General features: G+C 39.9%; 1 protein-coding gene across 1 annotated transcript in view; it reads left to right on the forward strand.

Moving 5' to 3' along the window:
- Positions 1-14,594: 14,594 nt before the first annotated feature.
- The window catches only part of SMIM8 (small integral membrane protein 8), an 8,881-nt gene continuing 3,962 nt past the window's right edge, over positions 14,595-19,513 (forward strand). The window contains exon 1 of the mRNA XM_006095354.3: positions 14,595-14,680. The gene's annotated coding sequence lies outside the window, so the exon portion shown is untranslated. The remainder of the gene's footprint in view (positions 14,681-19,513) is intronic.

Consider the following 19,513-nt stretch of genomic DNA (forward strand, 5'->3'; position numbering starts at 1 on the left):
CAGAACACAAACAAAATTGTATTAAATAAAAAGGATTCTCAAATCCACCTGAAAGGTTAATGTCTCCGTGAATTATTAAAACAAAGCCCCAAAGGTTACAAAGGAATAAAAAAGTATTATGTTTCCTCATGGCGTGTCATTGGGCATTTGTCCATATTACTCAAGTGGATATTTATGTAATGTTCCAAAACATTTGAAAGTACTCTGTTGGGCATGTTAGAAAAGGGAGGAAGGTAAGAGTGGATACAGACTATTCTGCTAAAAGAAAAGCAGTAAAAAAAAAAAAAAGTATTTGAACAGAATCCAAAGGTTGATATTGTTAAATGTGTCAGGATTATGAGTTTCATTGGACTGATAAATGTCCAACCTATTTTGAAATTCTCTGCTGAAGAGGAAATGGTTTTTCTCAGGAGGGAGGGGTGTTCTAATGTTAGGTCACTTTTAACAGCTGTTTAGCATAAGTGAAATAAGCCTGGGCACAGGGTTGGACTCCTTGGGTTCAAGTCCACGTTCATCTGTGATAATAGTACCTACCTCCTGGGACTCAAAACAGAGTCTGACACATTGTGGGTGCTCAATAAGCAATATATGCTTTTTTTCATTAAAACCTTTCTTGATGTCAAAGTAAAGTCTTTTCAGTTGCAAGTTAAATTTGGGTTTGTTTTTTTTTCTCTAGCTCTGTTCCTGTGAAGGTGAAAAATAGGAATCTCCATTTAATAGCCTGTTAAGCATTTGAAAGCAGTAAGTGAAGTCATTAGCTCAAATATTTTTGTATTTTAATGCACAAGATTGTCTCCTTATTTTAATAAAGATCTTTAATTTATCCCTTTCATTAAATCACCAAGGATTACTCCCAATTTCTAAAAGAGTTTCCACTTACCAGTTCTAATGAAGCAATTCTATGATTTTCTCCTCTTAAGAAGTAGCAGTTTACTGCACAGGAATTCAATCTGGAAAATTCAGTTAATCAAATACTTTCAGAAAGTAAATATTCAATTCTTGATATCAGGAATAATTTTGGAAAGTTGCAAAATTCCCCCAAACATTTTATGTAAATTAAAAGTAGGGGTGAGAAGCCGGTGCTGGGACAAGCAGATTTTCACATGCAAAAAAATAAAGTTGGATTCCTACCTCACCATTTAAAAAAATTTCAACTCAAAAATGGATCAATAATCTAAATATTAGAGCTAAAACCATAAAAGTTTTCAAAGAACACATAGTGGTAAATATTTATGATCTTGGATTTGGTAATGGATTCTTAGATATGACACCAAAAGCATGAGCAACAACAACAACAAATAGATAAATTGGACTTCATAAAAAACTTTTGGTCTGCCCCGAGAAGTGTTGCTCAGTGGTTAGAGCATTGGCCTGCACACGGAAGGGTCCTGGGTTCAACTGGGTTGCAGGTTCGATTCCCAGCCCCAGTCAGGGCATGTTCCGGAGGCAACCAATCCACATGTCTCTCTCACATCAGTGCTTCTCTCTCCCCTGCCCCCGGCCCACCAGCCCTTCCCTCCTCCCTCCTTTCCACTGTCTCTGAAAAGCAATTGGAAAAAACAACAATATCCTCAGGTGAGGATAAATAACAACAATAAAACTTGTTCATCAAAGAACATTATCAGGAAAGTAAAAAAAGCAACCTACAAAATGAGAAAAAATATTTAAGTCATATATCTGGTAAGGGCTTAATATTTAGAATATATTTTAAAATTCCTAAAACTCAACTACAAAAAGACAACTCGATTTAAAAATGGGCAAAACCTGAATAAACATTTCTCCAAAGAAAATATGCAAATGGCCAATCCACCCAGGAAAAGATCTCAACATCATTAGTCACTAGGGAAATGAAATCAAAACTGCATGAGATACCACTTCACACTTACTAGGATGGGTATAATCTTTAAAAGGTAAACACAAGTGTGGGCAAGGATGGTGGAGAAATTGGAATCCTGTACAAAACTGGTGGAAATGTAAAATGGTGCTGCCACTGTGAAAAACAATTTGGCAGTTCCTCAAAAAGCTAAACATAGAATTACCTTATGACCCAGCAATTCCACTTCTGGATAAATATCAAAAAATGTTTTTTGAAAACAGGCTCTCAAAGAGATGTTTGTATGCCAAGATTTATTACAGCATTATTTCCAGTAGCCAACAGGTAAACACGACTTGTCACATCAACAGATGAATGGATAAACAAAATTATTCAGTCAGAACAAGGAAGGAAGTTCTGCTACATGCTACAGCAAGTATGAATCTTAAGACACTATGGTAAGTGAAATAAGACACAAAAGGATAACTATTGTGTGATTCCACTTATATGAAGTATCTAGCAAACTCCTAGAGCTAGAAACTAGATTAGACATTACAGGTACCAGAAGGAAGAAAAAAATGGGTTGTTATTGCTTAATGATTACAGAGTTTTAGGTTGGGGTTGAAAATTTTTTTGAAATAGATAGTAGTGATGGTTGCACAATACTATAATTAATGTTACTGAATTGTACACTTAAAATGATCAAAATAAATTTTGTTATGTATATATTTTTACCAATACATTGGGGCCTTGACTTACGAGTGTCCCGACTAACGAGTTTTTCGAGACACGAGCCATCTCTCGGCCGATTTTTTGCTTTGAGTTGCGAGCTAAAATTCAGGTTACGAGCCAGCTTCAGATACCCCACCGCTAGTTGGCACAGCAAACGTCACAGTGAACGCCACAACATCAGCCCAGCATCACGTGTCTCACTTGTTCACTGTTGATTTGACATACAAGTAATTTGAGTTACGAGCTCCGTCACGGAACGAATTAAACTCGTAGTCAAGGCCCCACTGTATATATATAATTTCTACCAAATAAGTTCCCCAAAAATGTGGGTGGGAAGATGCCTATTTGGAATATAAGGGAACAATAGTGGTTTAAATAACCTGAACATTTATGGAGAACTGTTTATATAGAAAATGAAAATAGGGAGAAAAGGAGAAATAACAAAATATTAATCCTTATCAACGAAAAAAAGTTCTTATATCCCCCCTTCTCACGATTTTTTGTGGTGCCAATAATGTTTTTTACAAAATGAACATACACTTGAAGAAAATAAACAATAAAAATAAACCATACAATATCAGAGCTATTACTATTCTCTGCGTGTATGTGTTTGTGACGGTTGAACAAGGCTGTTTATAGAATAAACATTTACAAAGCCAGCTTATTAATATATATCAGGAAGGTTACCAGGTAGGAAAATTATGTGCTGGATCATTTTCAATCTTCCTTGCCTGCACATATATGTCAGTGACTCCTCAAATGTCCAGTCCAGACCTCTCACCTCTGAGCTACAGCTGCCTCCTTGTCATCTGTACTAGGATGTCATCCCATAAACTGAAAATGTCCCAAAGTGAACCCTTGCTATTGCTCCTCTACTTTCCACCTTCCCCAGAGCACTGCTCTGCCTCCAGTGCTCTCTACCTCAGTAGATCACACCAGTACCCACCCACATGTTGAAACGTGGAATTTTTTCTTCACCTTCTCTCTGCTCCAAACCCCACATCCAATCTCTATTCAAGTCCAAAGTTTCTACCTTTGAAACGTATCCCAAAACTTCTCACTCTTTTTGTCTGCACCACCACCACCCTAATCCAAGCCACCCTCAGTTCCTGCCTGGTACACCATAATAGCTTCTTATCTATCTCCCCTTTTCTCATTCTTGACCTCTTCCAACTCATTCTTCACTTTATAACCAGATTAACATTTTAAATGGAGGTTGTATGGTCTCATTTCTCTGCTTAAAACTGTGACATGGTTTCCCATTGCAGTTAAGGTAGGGAAAAGGCCAAATACTTCACTGGAAGGCAAAGCCCTGCGTAGTGGTGCCCTTGCCTGTCTGTCCAATCTCATCTTGCACATCTCCAAGGTACACTGAATTCAGGCATGCTGCTCTTCCTTCACTTCCTCCTTTAGACCTAGATCCACTTGTTCCTTCACCTGAATCAGAGAGGTCTTCCCTGACTCCACCAATCTAACTTCGGTCTTCCTTGGTATTCTTGTTTATAATATTGGCCTTCTTTCCTTCATTCCACTTACACTTATTTATATGAGCAATATCTGTATAGACTGTGTGTTCTCTGATAGAGGGACTAGGGTTGTCAAATTGAGTGAATAAAGATGTAGGATATCCGGTTAAATTTGAGTTTTAGATAAACAATGAATAATTTTCTAGTATAAGTATGCCTGCTATCCAATATTTGGGATTACTTATACTAAATAAGTATTCTTTGGAAATTAAAATTTAACTGGGCAATCTACAACGCGGAGTAGAATGCACCTGCTTAGGCCAACACATGCATACATATACCACTTCTTGAAGGTAAATGTAATGTAAAAGGTCCAATAATTAAGTTAACTTTTTCCCAATAGTTTCCTACTATGCTTTTTCATGTGAAAATGACAGACAAATTAAGTATGTTAGTTCTCATACTTAAATTCCTTCACAATTTAAAGGCACTGTCATTTTTAGAGGCTCACCTCTTAGGAATAGTGCAAAGCTCTCCTCAAGTCACACAGAAAGGCCACTGAAAGGGCCTGTGCTGTTCCTTGCGCCTGTCGCCCCACACAGTCACATCAGCTTACACTGTGCTCAGGCCAGCCCTTCTGTCTTGGCCACAGCCTCCCAAAGCACTAGATCAATAACACGTTCCAAATGGGCAACATTGCTTAGAGGCAGCTTATGCAGAAAGGCCATCTGTGATGCAGCAACAAACTGAACAGCAACATGTCTGGGTTTGTAATGATTAGGATTACTTCTCTCCCCGAAACATTTTGGAAAGAAGTAATGACTACCCAATTACAAGAAATGCCATTTTCCTATTAAATAAATCCTATCACAAGAGAAATAAGCTTACCTCCTGACACAGATGTGGAGATTAAGAAGAGATCCAGTTGGCTGCTCGTTCAATTTAAAAAACCATGAGTTGATTGTATCATTTCCCTGAGAGGGAACTAGAGCTCTACACTCAGGAAAATGGAGCCCAGTGGTTTCCAAGGTAGTGCAAGCCAAACAGGGTAACCTGATCATTTGTTTTGGCTCATAATCTAGATGAGAATTCTTGTGTCTCTGCTGTTTACAATATACATTAAAAGAGAACTGAACTGGGGTAAATGAATTCAAAGCCACTCATGTACACAGTTCATTGAACATTTCTTTTTATAAAACCTTGTCAGCATTTACACAAAGAAGCTAGAACAATGAGTGTTTCATCGCTTTAAATGATTTTCCAAGGTTATTTATTAAAGCCTATCTACAAAAAAAAACACCAACAAAACAAATTTAAAAAAACCAATAGGCAAAAGAGCAATTTAATTCAGTCTACCTTTGATGAGGTTATTTTAACTTTACTTCATATGCCCTCTTCTTAGAAATCCAGAGGTAAAAAGGCATTGTAAAAATCATTTTCCCAACCCCAGGAAACATTGATAACAGACATTTCCTATGCATACAATAGTGATAGAAGAGAGAGAGAGAGAGAGAGAGAGAGAGAGAGAGAAGTTATCTTTTTTTAAAAATATATTTTTATTGATTTTTTACAGAGAGGAAGGGAGAGGTATAGAGAGTTAGAAACATCAGTGAGAGAGAAACATTGATCAGCTGCCTCCTGCACACTCCCTAGTGGGGATGTGCCCGCGACCAAGGTACATGCCCTTGACCACAATCGTACCTGGGACCCTTCAGTCTGCAGGCCGATGCTCTACCCACTGAGCCAAACCAGTTAGGGCAAGTAATTATTTTTTTATGGACCCATTTCTAGGTGTGAGTTTTGGCTAAAATTAAAGTTATGTAAAAATTAAAATGAAATCATGTATCTCTTAGAATAAGAATAGCTTAACATGTTTCTCTTAGACTAAGAATAGCTTAGAAACAGAATTTTACCATTGGAAATGAGACTAGAGCTCATAAAATTTAATGTCTTTATTTTAAAGATGAGAAAACAGAACTGCAGAGAGCAGCCTGCCTCAGGTCCTAGAGTCAGAACCGAAAGTAGGAAAGGACGGGAGACCCAAGTCCCAGAGCTCCTTCCTTCCCGCTGCGGTGGCCAGCTCCCCAGGCCCCGAATCTCAGTGCAGGTTCTCATCCTTCTCTTAGCACTCAGGGCCTTTAAATTATTCCTGTATTCATGTTTCCAATCCAATATTCAAAGAAGAGTGCCGTTTATTTAGAGAAATCATCACTTTTCATTAATTTTATTACTGGATGAAACTTCTCCATACCCAGTAAAGCAAACCTTGTTTGGTTTGGTTTGGCTTGGTTTTTACAGAGATTCCAGGATCCCAGAATGGTGACCCGGTTTCCAAAGGGCTATTACCATGATAAGATCCCAAGGCCTTGTCTCTGTAACTGCTCATCTCTTTCAGTTTCCACTCCATTGTTTTGAATGAGCACGTAGCAGATTTTAGCCATGGTCTTAAAGCATTACCTGTTTGCACTGAGAGACCTTCTGCCAGGAGCGGTTAAACTCAGGTAGTTTGTTGTTAGGGCAACCTTCAGGGCGGCCTTACTGGATCCCCGAGTGCTGAGATTGAGACGACCCAGGCTTCCCAATAATGTCAGCAATAACCCAAACAAAGGTAGCATTCCATGACCCAGTGAAGCAGAGGCATCATTTTCTAGACAAAGCTCCCTGTTCTCAAGGATCTTGCAGCACCTTGCACAGAAGCTAGTGGGGAGCGAAATTGCCAAGGGCTGGGGCAACCCGGAAAGGCTGTATAGAGGAAATAGAGTATGGGTTGGATCTTTGATTTTACTGACAGGCAGAATCATGGGTGTGTTCTGGGCGAAGTCCCTCTGCTGAACCCTACATCCTCTCAAGTATACTCACGATTCCTTCTGTGCTTTTGACAAGATTTAATTCTTCTACCTCTATTTTTTGTTTGGAGAAATAAACATAATAAAGCCTGCAAAACATGGAATATGGTAGTAAAACTATCAGAATGAAGTCAGAAAGCTAGGGATAGGGAGAAATAAGAGAAGACAGAACTGGACAAAGAGTGGAATGAATACTGGAAACCCTGTTCTCTTTTAAGATTTGGATTTGGATAGCTTTCTTTTCAGAGTGAAAATGTGGCCCTGGAGCATGTCAGCAAGAGGCGCGCCCTGAGCAGACGGGCAGTGTACACCAGAGCCTTCGAATGTCCAAGGTGTCCCCCTGGATCAACTGCACGAGGGTGGGAGCTGCAGGAAGGCCTGTCTTAGTGATCACTCTGGTAAGAAAGATGACAGAGTCGAGTTGAATGCAGATGCCATATCAGAAGAACATGACTAAGATTCTGCAAGTTAACATCACAGCTGGCTGCAGTGAGGTATTGGCGCTGTGCACCGGGAACCATCGTGCACGTAGCCTGTGCTCTGAAGCCAGTCCGTATTGTTTTTCAGCGTATTGTCTCCTCCAGGGAAGGTCAGGGAGCTTTTGTACTCAGCTCAGTCACAGGTGGGGCACTGTGTTTTGTTCTGGCCTCGGTGGGACCTTTGACAAACTCAAGTAGGACTAAAAGACAGTGACCAGGGTAGAGAGGGTGTCTTTAAACTTGGAGTGCGGGTGAATTTCCCGCCAAAATATAAGATGGCTCTGTCTTTTGGTTTTGTTCCATCCACCAAAAGGGTGGATTACAAACAAATATTTGGTAATACGCAGTTACAATCGGCCCGAGTTTACACGTTTCCCGCACTCCACCGCAAATCTATATGAACCGAGTTAAAGACGGCTCCCGCGGAGTACGCGCAATTCACGCGAGCCGACTTAACTCGTTTCCCGCACTCCAAGTGTTAACATCATTAAAAAAAAAAAGGATCAGAGCAACTGGAGATGTTTAGCCTGAAGAGGCAAGGTCCAAGGAAGTTATTTATCAGAATTGGTGTCAATTATATTTCAAGATTTTTTTTGAGAGTAGAGATCTCACTGACTCTGAGTTCAGACCAACCAGGGTTGGAATCCTGGGCCTGTTTCTTCCTTTACTCTGTGTCCTTGCTCAAGATGCTGGAGTCCTCTTAGCCTGCATTTCCTTGTCTGCAAAATGGGAGAGGCAGCCCCTACTTCAGCACAGCTGCTCAACGGTGGTAGCTGTCATTAACTTTGCCTATTGAAAGCAACACTGACCTTGGGTTGTGAGATTTCTGTCATACAAATGGCACCAGAAATGAGAGAAGTAGGCATAGACATCAAAAACAAACAAAAAAATGTACCTTTTGTGCTGGGCAGCAAAGCACATATGCAAGGAACTTTCCCCCGCATCTCAGATCAATTGTTTTTCAGTACAATCTGTGAACACAAGATATCTACATGAAGAAGGAAGAACCCATCTCCTTATAACAGCGATTCTCAGTGACACCAGGAGCTTGTAGGAGATCTGTAGCATCTAGAACAACTCCAGGAACACAGTAAATAACCCTTAATAATATGATATTTGTAACATCAAGTGCTTCTGAGGTTTCACGTCTAATAAGAATGGGTTGCAAAACTGCCTTGAGCCACTGCCTCTTACTCTGCTGCCACAGGTGATCAGTTCCTCTTCCTGCTGATGCAGGAAAGGATGGAGCAAAAATGCTCCCTGGGTGCAGAATATCTGAGGGGTGTAGGAGAGGCCACATTTAAGCACAATTTCTATATCTACAATGAGTTTTCAACATTTTTATATGAAAAGGGAAGCACTGTCTCTTTGATTTTAAGCACTCTTTTTTATTTTTTAAAATTTTTTATTGATTTCAGAGAGGAAAGGAGAGGGAGAGAGACAGAAACATCAATGATGAGAGAGAATCATTGATCAGTTGCCTCCTGCACGCCCCCTAGTGGGGATCGAGCTCGCAACCCTGGGCATGTGCCCTGACCAGGAATCGAACTGTGACCTCTTGATTCCTGGGTTGATACTCAACTGCTGAGCCGCACGGGTTGGGCAGGGCTCGCATTTTCAATATTTGTGACCAAAGTATCAATTTATCTGAGCATTTTCCACATCCAAGAAATGTTTGAAATCTTGTTTTCCTAAGAACAAGGAACTCACATATTACCTAGCATCTGTTCAGCTTCCACTTTCTCAAACTGTTCAGGGTTAGACCGGGTTCAACGTTGACAGATGCATGTGCCTCTGGCTCCACTTAATTTTTGTTGTTGAGTCAATAAACAAAAGGTCATGTTTTCCTCGTGAACATTCTGTGCACCTTTACTCAGGAAACCAGTGCAGAGTATCAGAAAGCATTTAGATACAACTTATGGTCACAGTATGTACAGTCTAACAGTCATTTCACTTGTGCGACAGATAAGCCTAGGTTTTTATCTCTCTCCCTGTATTATTTGAACTTGCTTAAAGAAATAATAATATGAATGGCTTTGTGTGCATATAGGTGTTAACGCAGATATTGGAGAAAAAACAACACATTTACTTCTCCTCCACCAACTTTTCCCAGATAATCAGTTCTTAATTTAGTCACTTGCATGCTCTCCCTGCAAAAGAATAGTTACATTTTAGATGGAGACGTAAGTATAGGCAGCACAAACCCACTCATATAGAAAATCTACAAGTCTGAAGGTAAGCTGGAGGTTAACAATATAAAATATAAATAAATACATACATGAGTAAGGATCTTCCACTCCAGGATGGTTGGAATAAACATTGCAACTTTAACTTCATTATGTGCTTGGGAACTATTAGCTCTGATTCCCTGGCAGTAATGTGAACGTATTGGGTAACAGTTTCTGCTGTATTATAGGCATTTGATAAAAGGTAGTTCAATTTAAGGTTGAAAAGGTAAAGTAATGAATAACATTTGATGAAGCAATCTGAGATTCCCGTATGTAAAGGAATTTCAATATGTTAAAAGTAGAAGCATTATTTCTTCAGGTGATTGCTTATTCCAACAGAACAGACAGGCAAAAATGTTAATACATACATACATACATACATACATAGATAATTACAGAAGATGAAATAATTTGGTAAAATGCTTCCCCCAGAGCTTGACTAAACTAAAAACAAGAAATACACAAAAACATTTAAAAACTACCTTAGACGTCTTCTTTTGTGTTTCAGAGGAGAAGCACACATTTCAAATCCTTTTCAGGTCTGTGGATTGCGCCACTCTGCATGTTGCCATAACAGCCGAGCAGATGGTGTTCTGCAAAGTAAACACGGACATAAAATAGCCGTCCGTTCTTCAAAGTTTTAATGGCCTAAGTATGTTTACATTTTGCTCCTTGTGGTATAATAAACACAGTTAACTGCACGAAGCTTGCATATGGCTGTACATACTAGTAGATTTAAGATTATGGCACCCAAAGCTGATATTCTGCGGCCACACCCTGAATCCCCAAGTCTGTTTGTTCAGCATCTTTAGCCTACTGGAAAAGCTGAGAGTAAACCCAGCATGTGTAATGGCCTTTCTTTTTAAAGACTATTGCGGTGGGTTTGGGGGGAATGGAGAGTGGAGGTAGGCAAGGCTTTATTCATTCCAGTCTTCTGTAAGGATAGTGTATTTCAGAACACCCTCACCACTTCTGTCCTCTGAGAACGTTGAGGTGAGAACAGGGGAGCTGGGAGCAGTATATTTGACTGGGGAGATACAGTATATTTGACATTACATGAGGCTTGAAGAGAGAGAAGGAATTTGGGTAATAACTATTGCTCTTACCCCTCCCCTCAGAAAGTTCACTGAAACAAGACTGTTAGGGGATAGGGTTTGATGTGGTAACTGAGTCTCTCCAAGACCATGTATGTGAATTTATATAAAGGGCAGGGCTGAGCTTTCCTTTCTTGGTCTATCACGATCCCAGGTGAGCTAACTCTTTGGAGGGTCTTTAATATTTTAATACAAGATACATTTACCCTGAAACTAATGAAGATTAAGCTTCAGGGCCCCTCACCTGCACAGACCCCTCTAAGGTGTGGAAGGGGCCCTGGTAGTGTGTTCTCATAGTTTTATGTTTCTATAAAATTTGAGAATATAAGATATTTTCACTGTCAAGATAATCCCTTGAGACTGCTGCCTCTACTCTAGTTTCTCCTTCCTTGCATTTCCCCTCCTGTCAGATAGAGTGGAATGGCCATGGGCATCTTGAGGATCCAGCTAAGGGAAAGTTGTTGCAGGTTTAGTTTTGGGTTTAGTGAAGATATTTGTGTGGTTCACATTCACCTTTGTTTAAGGTTAAGTTATCGCAAGGTGTTCTGATTCTAAGAATCATCCTATTTCCCCTTGTGCCCCCTCACTCATTGCCTTTACCAAAGGTGCAGAGAGTGAGGTCTCATTGCAGTTTGTATGTGTCCAAAGAAACGCAACATCAGAAGGATGTGTGTTGTAGAGGAGAACTGAGGTTTGAAATATATCAAGGAGATTTTAGTCGGGAAAATTCTTCCAAATATGAAGAAACTTAATGGAGACTTTCCCCAAATTGATAGTAATCTCCAATTTATATGCTATTACCAAAAAGTAATCAGAAACATATTATTGTAAATTATTAGTAACAGGGAAAATTCTGAACAGCCATGCTAGAGATTTTATTTTGTTTATTTTCTAGAGAAAATTCAGCAAAGTTATTGCCATATAAAGAGACAACAGAAGAATATTCAGACAGTAAAGGTTTCTGCCTTTTTTATTATCTCACCTTAGCCGAAGAGAGAGTTAGCAATCTGGAAGACAGAAAATATCCAGATTGAAGTGCAGAGAGAAAACAGGATGAAAAATACAAAAAGGAAAAAAAAGACATTTGGAACCCAGAGAAAAGACACATTTGTAATTCCTTAACTAATAAAGAATTTAAAGATTTTTTAAAAATAAAATAAGGATTGCCAAATAAAAAAAATAAAAGTTTTAATATATGAGTAATTAGAGTCCTGAAAAAAGAGGTGAGAAAAAATAGGAAGAAATAATATTTAATTATTGGCTAAGAATCTCCTAAATCATATGAAAGTCATCAAGACAAATTCAAGAAGCTTTATGAGTCCCGAGCAGGATTAAATACAAAGGAAACATGCTTAGGTGGATCATAATAAGAGTACTGAAATCCAAAGACAAAGACCAGGTAAAAAGATGCATTACTTTCAAAGAACAAAATAAGACTGCTGATTAATTAACATTAACAATAGACTCCAGAAAACAATACAATGACTTATGGAAGTGCTGAAAGAAGTGAAACATAAAATTCTATGTTTCACTGGGTAGTGAAAGTAATCTTATAAGAAACACATCTCCACCTTCCTTTCCGCAAAGAAAAGACAGCGACATAATAAATAACTTCATGATGGCTTTGTAAAGTGACCACTTGTCGAGGCTGAACTACACATCCTAGAATCCCCTTTCTTGTATGTTCCTGATAAGGGGGGGGGGGCAACAAGGGAGAAACTTGGGAGATTTGGAAGGTAAAGGGGGAGCAGCAGCTACTGTAGGTGCTGCATGTTGTTGCTGATCTGCTGATGCACTGAGCTGTTGGGAAGCGGCAGCTGGACCTGCAATCACTCTACCTTCTCCAGGATCCTCTTCATCTCCCCTGACTCCTGGGCCAGTTGTGTGTTTAGCTCTACACCTATTTATTTGGGTGTTTCTGCAGGGCACCCCTGTCACCAAGGTCAGAGGCAACAAGAACAAAGGTTTCAGTCCCTCCTTGTGGATTTCCAACTCAGGATTCTGAGTTCCAGCTCGCTTCCTGATCTTCCCTTCCTGACTGCCAACTCTGGACTTTGAACTCCAGCATCAGACCAGGAGGTGACAGCCTTATAGGACCAACTTAACCAGCTGCCACAGTTACATAAACCAATCCCTTGGAAGTCCAGAGACAACCCCACACCTATGGTCCTTAATTTTTTCACCACGGTGGTACTGCAGTGCAATGGGGAAAGGACCCTCTTTACAATAGACAGTGCTGGTCAAGTGGAAATATGTATGGAAAATAATGAATGTTAATTCCTACCTCACATATTACACAAACATAACTCTAGAAGAACTGTAGATGTAAACAAGAAAGAGAAAACAATAGTCTCAGATTCTAGAAGGTAACAAAGAATATTTTCATGACTTTGATGTAGAAAATGATTTATTAAACATGATACTAAAAGCAGTAATCATAAGGGTTAGTAAAGTGAATTTCAATTTTTCAAGGACTTGATCATCGAATTTCATTAACATCAGAAGATACCATTAAGGGAGTGAAAAGGCAATCACAATTGGGAGAAGATATTTGCAATACATCTGCAAAGAGACTCATAGCCAGTATTTTTTTTTTTTTAGAACTTATGCAAATCAATAAGAACAACTTAGAAAATCCAATAGAAAAGCAAGCAAAGAATAGATATTTTTGGAAAAGAGGATGCCCAAATGAAAAACAAGTATATGAATGGGTAGCAATTGGCCCCCTCAAAATTAAATCTCAACTTAAATCTTGTACTTTATAAAAAAATTAACTCAAAATGTATTATAGAGCTAAATGTAAAACATATTGCTATAAAAATTTTAGAAAAGAACATAGGAAAAACTCTTTGAAAACTAGGGATAGGCAAAGAGTTCTTAGAAATGATAGAAAAAGCACAAGCCAAAAATAAAGAAAAGTGGATAATTTGGACTTCATCAAAGTTCAAAATGTTTGCTTTGCAAAAGACCCTGTCCTTTTTATAATAGCCATTCTACCAGGTGTGAAGTGATATCTCATTGTGGTTTTGATATGCATTTCCTTGATGATAAGTCATGTTTAGCACCTTTTCATGTCGCAAACAGGTTTTTAAGTTTAACTTATTTTGTCAGATTGCCAGATATCAATGAACTTTAAAAAATGAAACCTCACCCTAACCGGTTTGGCTCAGTGGATAGAGCGCCCACTTGTGGACTCAAGAGTCCCAGGTTCGATTCAGGTCAAGGGCATGTACCTTGGTTGTGGGCACATCCCCAGTAGAGAATGTGCAGGAGGCAGCTGATCGATGTCTCTCTCTCTCTCATCGATGTTTCTAACTCTCTATTCCTCTCCCTTCCTCTCTGTAAAAAATCAATAAAATATATTTTAAAAAAATGAAACTTCTAATCAAATATAAAGATAATTTGGCTTGAGAGAACAACTTTTAAATTCAAAATCCACTTGCCAAAGCTTTACATAAATCCATGTCAAGATCTGGGCACCTGATATTCTATTGTGTTTGTTTTAATATAACTTGTATCCCCACAAATTTAAATCAGGAAAGTATTTGCAAACAGGGATCCATAGGTATTCTTATGATAACCATAGCTACACACATAGCTTGCATCTTGGCATCTCAGGGCACTAATAGAATGGCAGGTATTAACTGTACATGTGAATAATGTGGGTAGGAAGAGACCATATCTAAACCTTCTTTCCCAAATCATAATGCTTTCTCCTTCCATTATATAAATTTATATAATTATAGATGATGTCTTCTTTTATTTATACAACACACACAAAGCTGGAAGGTTATTTGAACCTGGGAGGCTGGAAACGAACGGTAAACATGTAAGAAATCAAAACACACCCCTTGCAAACCCGGGAGTCACTGGAGCCCCGTGCCTGCAGCGCCCGCGCCGCAGCCTCCGAACTGTAGGGGTCGCTGTGGGGCAGAGCCGGCGGGCGCTGCAGGACGCTCTTTCCCGCAGGCGGAGACGGGGCGGAGCGTCGCGGGCCCCGAGAGGAGGTGACCCTGCGGCAGGTGAGCGCCGGGGGTGACGGGGTGGCGGGGACTGGGTGGTCGCCCCACCGCACGCTCGTTCCTGGCCTTCGCGGGCCCTGCCGCCCTGCGGGCCTCACTCCCAGGTGCGTGGGGCTCTGTCGAGCACCCGGGATCCCCGCCACTGCGGGGTGCCCTGAGCCAGGTCTCGGACATTACTGACCCACGGGGCCCCTTGCCCGCCCCTCGCACCGGGAGCCTGACGCCGGTCCGTGACGCTTCCGTGGACACCTCCACCTTAGTGAAGAAATCCTCCCATTTCCTGGACAGTTTCCTGGTGGCCCTCGCTCACCAGGCTCTCTTTCGGGAAGATGGATTTTCACTTGTTTGCACCTGCGGTGCCTCTCTCTCTGCAGCTGTCAGCAGCCCTGTGTCCCCCGCGGGACAATGCCTGCACCCCGCCGAGGGCCGTGTCTTTTTCTGGAGGCTGGGACCACCTGTCCTCTGAGTCCCGGCCAGCGGCAGAGTGGGACCACAGTGTAGGGAGGCGAGTGCGCCCAGATGGCACTGACAGCCTCTGAGGGCCTGCCACAGCCGCTGGCAGAACCTTCTTCCTTCAGGGGCAGTCAATCCAAAGATGGAGAGGTTCTTCCTACTCGTGTTTTTTACATTAGAAACAATACAGAATCCATTTTTAAAAATTTAAGTGATGACAAGTTTATGTTTCTTATCTCGTGTAATAACATAAATGCCCAGTCTTGTCGATTTAGGAGTAAAGTGGGGGCATGGGGGTGGGCAGGAGATTGAGAGACAGGATTATCTCATTCTCCCATAGCCAAAGGCACAGCCTCTTTGGGTTTAGGTTTCTCGTTGTTTAAAGAAGGAGATTGGCCCTGGCCGGTTTGGCTCAGTGGATAGAGCGTGGGCCTGCGGACTCAAGGGTCCCAGGTTCAATTCCGGTCAAGGGCATGTACCTTGGTTGCGGGCACATCCCCAGTAGGAAGTGTGCAGGAGGCACCTGAATCATTGTTTCTCTCTCATCGATGTTTCTAATTCTCTATTCCTCTCCCTTCCTCTCTGTAAAAAATCAATAAAATATATTTTTTTTAAAAAAGGAGATTGGACCAGTTGGTGAGGATAATAGCTACCTACCATTTATTGGATATGTTGGTGAGGATGACAGTAGCTACCATTTATTGGACATATCCTTTTAGAAGTGTTATGTAATGCACACAGTAATTCTGCGCACTGGTTCATATTACCCCCTTTCTAAAGGAGAAACTGAGGCCCAGAGAGGTTGTCACTTACACACAGACAGCTTATAAATAGCAAAGCAGGAATTTGAGGATATGCTGGATTCCCTCAAGATATCAAGTCCTTTGATTCTATCTCAAATTTGTTCTAATTTAAATTATTTTTAAGGTGTTCTGCCTCAGACTTTGAGTTATTTTCTCAAATTAGAAGATAGTGTGGTATGTGAAGCTAAAATAACAAGTATATTTATATCTGATTAAAATATTTCATCCATTTTATAATTCCCTAAGTCTTTTATAAGAAAGGGTTTGATTATTGCTAAGGTTCCTTCTCACTAACATTCTAGGATTATGATAATTTTCTTTTGCTATATCTTCTATTGAGATGCTTATTTCAAACCTGAATATCTGAAGATTAAATTTTCCCCCAAAGTAACTCATGTTCTTATATCATGGTCTAATTGTCATGCATGATATAATGTAGATAGGCCAATTTTATGCCAGTGAATGATTTAATGTCAGCTGCCAAATACATTCTGGACCATCCCTCTAAGCAAGAATTTTACTGAAGGAGGGAACATCATTCAGAAAAGACCAGTCCTGACTCTATCTCAGATCATCTTGTACATCCTCGAAAATTGTGCATTAAGTCAATGGGGGCACCATTCCCACTAACACTTTGAAGTGTGATTGTCCCTCATGAAGCCGTGCAGAGAGGCAGTCCTTTATCTCTGCTGCTTCCTTTCCCCAGCATTGCATATTTCCTTCACAAGAAGAGAAAAAAGTACAGAACTCTTTACCAGAGAGGGGCATAGGAAGTAAATGCAACTTAGTTTAGATCTTCTTTGTAGGTAGATATGAAAATTTGTTTTGAATACGCGAAACTCAGTTTGTTCTTGTATTATAATTTATTAATTATTGTAGACCTACTTTTGCTCCCCCCTCCCCCAAGAGTGTAGTAGGTAATCCCTAAATTTGTAAATGTCCTTTCAGTAAACATCTGCAGTGGTTTCCAGCCCAGGTATTCTTTGTTATTTTTGGTAGAGTTTAACATATACAGTGCATCATTAAGGTGACTGTGGCTATCTGGGAGTTGCAGTATGTTTACTACCTTGATGAGTTATTTCTTTGATTCATTACAAAGGAAATGTAGGTTTGCTAAGGAAAAGAGGAGACCAATGAATTTTACAATTAAAATTAAGTCATTACAATTCATGTTAGAACACTCTGAATGCACAGTTTTTACAGACATCTGATATAAGTTGAATTTCATGACATTCAACACCACTACATCCCTTTAATTTTAAAATAGTGAAATGTTTGTTGGCTGTAACTACTCTTCTCTCGCTCTATCTCTCTTGCTCTCTCTCTCTCCACACACGGTATGCATATTGTTTATATATACATATATATATATATATATATATATATATATATATATATATATATGAATATATATATATATATATTTTTGGACTTGAGGTTAGGAGTGAGTTAATTATCCTCAATTCTTGACAGATTATCATCAACAGAAAGTGTATGATAACTGTGCTCTCTATACCCACCTCCCCCATTACCTTGTTTTTCTTTCCAGTAAACAATTTAAAACCAGGTAGCTTTGTTTTCATTATACACGGCTAGTTCTCAGTAATTAAAGGAAAATGCTGCTTTTGTCAGTTTCTCCCACTTTCAATTAGTGGTGTACTCTGGGACTGTGATTCAGCCCCAACTACGTGGCTATCATGTTAACTGTTTCTTGCTTTACATTTCTAATAAGCAGGGTCTATTTACAGACTGTAATACTGCTTCCACTTTAATGATTGCTTCTTTCTGAATTTTCTCTTCCCACATTGCATTCAAACACATTATTAGCATAAGTAGAACTATCACTGGCACCTAGCCTAAGCCACCAGTTGACCAACATTTTGACTTAAATTCGAAGTACATTTGTACATGCCATTTATCCTACTCCCATGGCGAAGAGGGAAAGGTGACATGCCCGCAGATTTTATAGAAGAAAATGAAAGCAATAGAAGCAGTACATGGTTGCCACAAGAAAGGAGAAGTAACAAAGGAATTTAGCATCACTCCCTCTACATTTTTGAAATATTGAGCCAAAACTGAATTGGAAGTTAAAGGGATTCTGGGACTAGAGCAGAATTGAATTTGAAGTCCCTTTTATAGCTGTTTTTGCATGTTATTGAGAGGTTTATACAAGAATTGGGCATGTAAGTTGACCATTTATTCAGCAGAAAGCATTGGATTTTTTGCCAACCTTGGGCATGATGAGTTTCAAGCAACTGTGTGCCGGCTGAAGAAATTGTAGGCATGTTAGAGAGTTGTTTAAGAAGTTGTCTGTAGTGAAAAGAAAACTATTCCAGTAGAGAAAATTAGTAACTCACATGCAAAAGGAATTTAAAAAGCAATTACTAGTTACAGCTTGAGTGATGTTTTAAATGCTGATGAAATTTACGAGTTGTTACCTCATATACTTCATGGCCTAGTAGGTGGACTTTGCAAAAGGAGGTAAACAGATCGATTGCTCTGTTCTTCTGTAATGCATCCTACACCAAAAAGATGAGACCACTTGTCATTGGCAAGTCAGTTAACCCTGAGGGCTTCAGAAATGTTCACTTACTCCCCTGTGATTACCAAGCTAATATGCTACTCTAAATTTTTAATGAATGGCTGAGGAAGGTTGGCAAGAGAATGAAAGGAGCAAAATGCAACATCCTCTTGCTGGTAAGTAGTTGCTCTGTCCACAACATTCTCCTTTGCTTGGCTCATGCATGTGTTGAGTTTTCCCACTGAATTGTGCAGCCACCTGATTAGGTTGTACCCACTGAATTGTGCAGCCACCTGATTAGGTTGTAATTTGTATGGTGAGAGCTCACTGCAGAAACAACTGTAAATTTAAATGATGAAGGGAAAACAGAAAATAAATGAAGCAAGCCATTGGCATGGTTGCTGAGACCTGGTGGTCAGTAGAGCCATCCACAGTAGTGAAATATTTGCAGAAAACAGGCATGACTCCTGTGGAATCCCCCAAGGTTAAGACCCAAAACCAAATGTGGTATTTGAACTAGTCTGGTACTCAATTGCTAGTCACTGGTCTCCCAAATCAGTTTGATTTTGAAGACTGTGGCTGCAGATATCAATTTAACTATTTCCAAAGACTTAGCAAATCCTGCAATTGCTGCAGGAGTGCTAACTAAAATCAAAATGGAACCAGAAAGTGATGATGGGAGTATGATGACGACAGTGATAACCATAACATCTAAGGGGAACACGTGATGGAACCGCCTACAGTGAACGTTTCAGAAGTCCTTGAAAGTGTAGAAATTGTTGACTATCCTAATCCTTTCCCTTAAAGCGGATGTTCCTGATGAGGTGTTTACCCAATTAAGTGGGATAGATCAATTTTTAGTGACTACTGCAACAAAGATGTTTGAAAAAACTGAACTGCTATAACTAATAAAGTTGCAAAAATATTGCTTTTATCCTATATAATAAAAAGCTAATATACAGATTGTCCCCTCTATCGGGAACTCAACCTGGAGCTTGACCAGGGGGCCGGGCCAGCCAGCCAACTGCCCATGGCTCCTCCCACTGGCTGGCCCGC

This window comes from Myotis lucifugus, unplaced genomic scaffold, assembly GCF_000147115.1.
Source record: "Myotis lucifugus unplaced genomic scaffold, Myoluc2.0 scaffold_152, whole genome shotgun sequence".
Classification (NCBI taxonomy): domain Eukaryota; kingdom Metazoa; phylum Chordata; class Mammalia; order Chiroptera; family Vespertilionidae; genus Myotis; species Myotis lucifugus.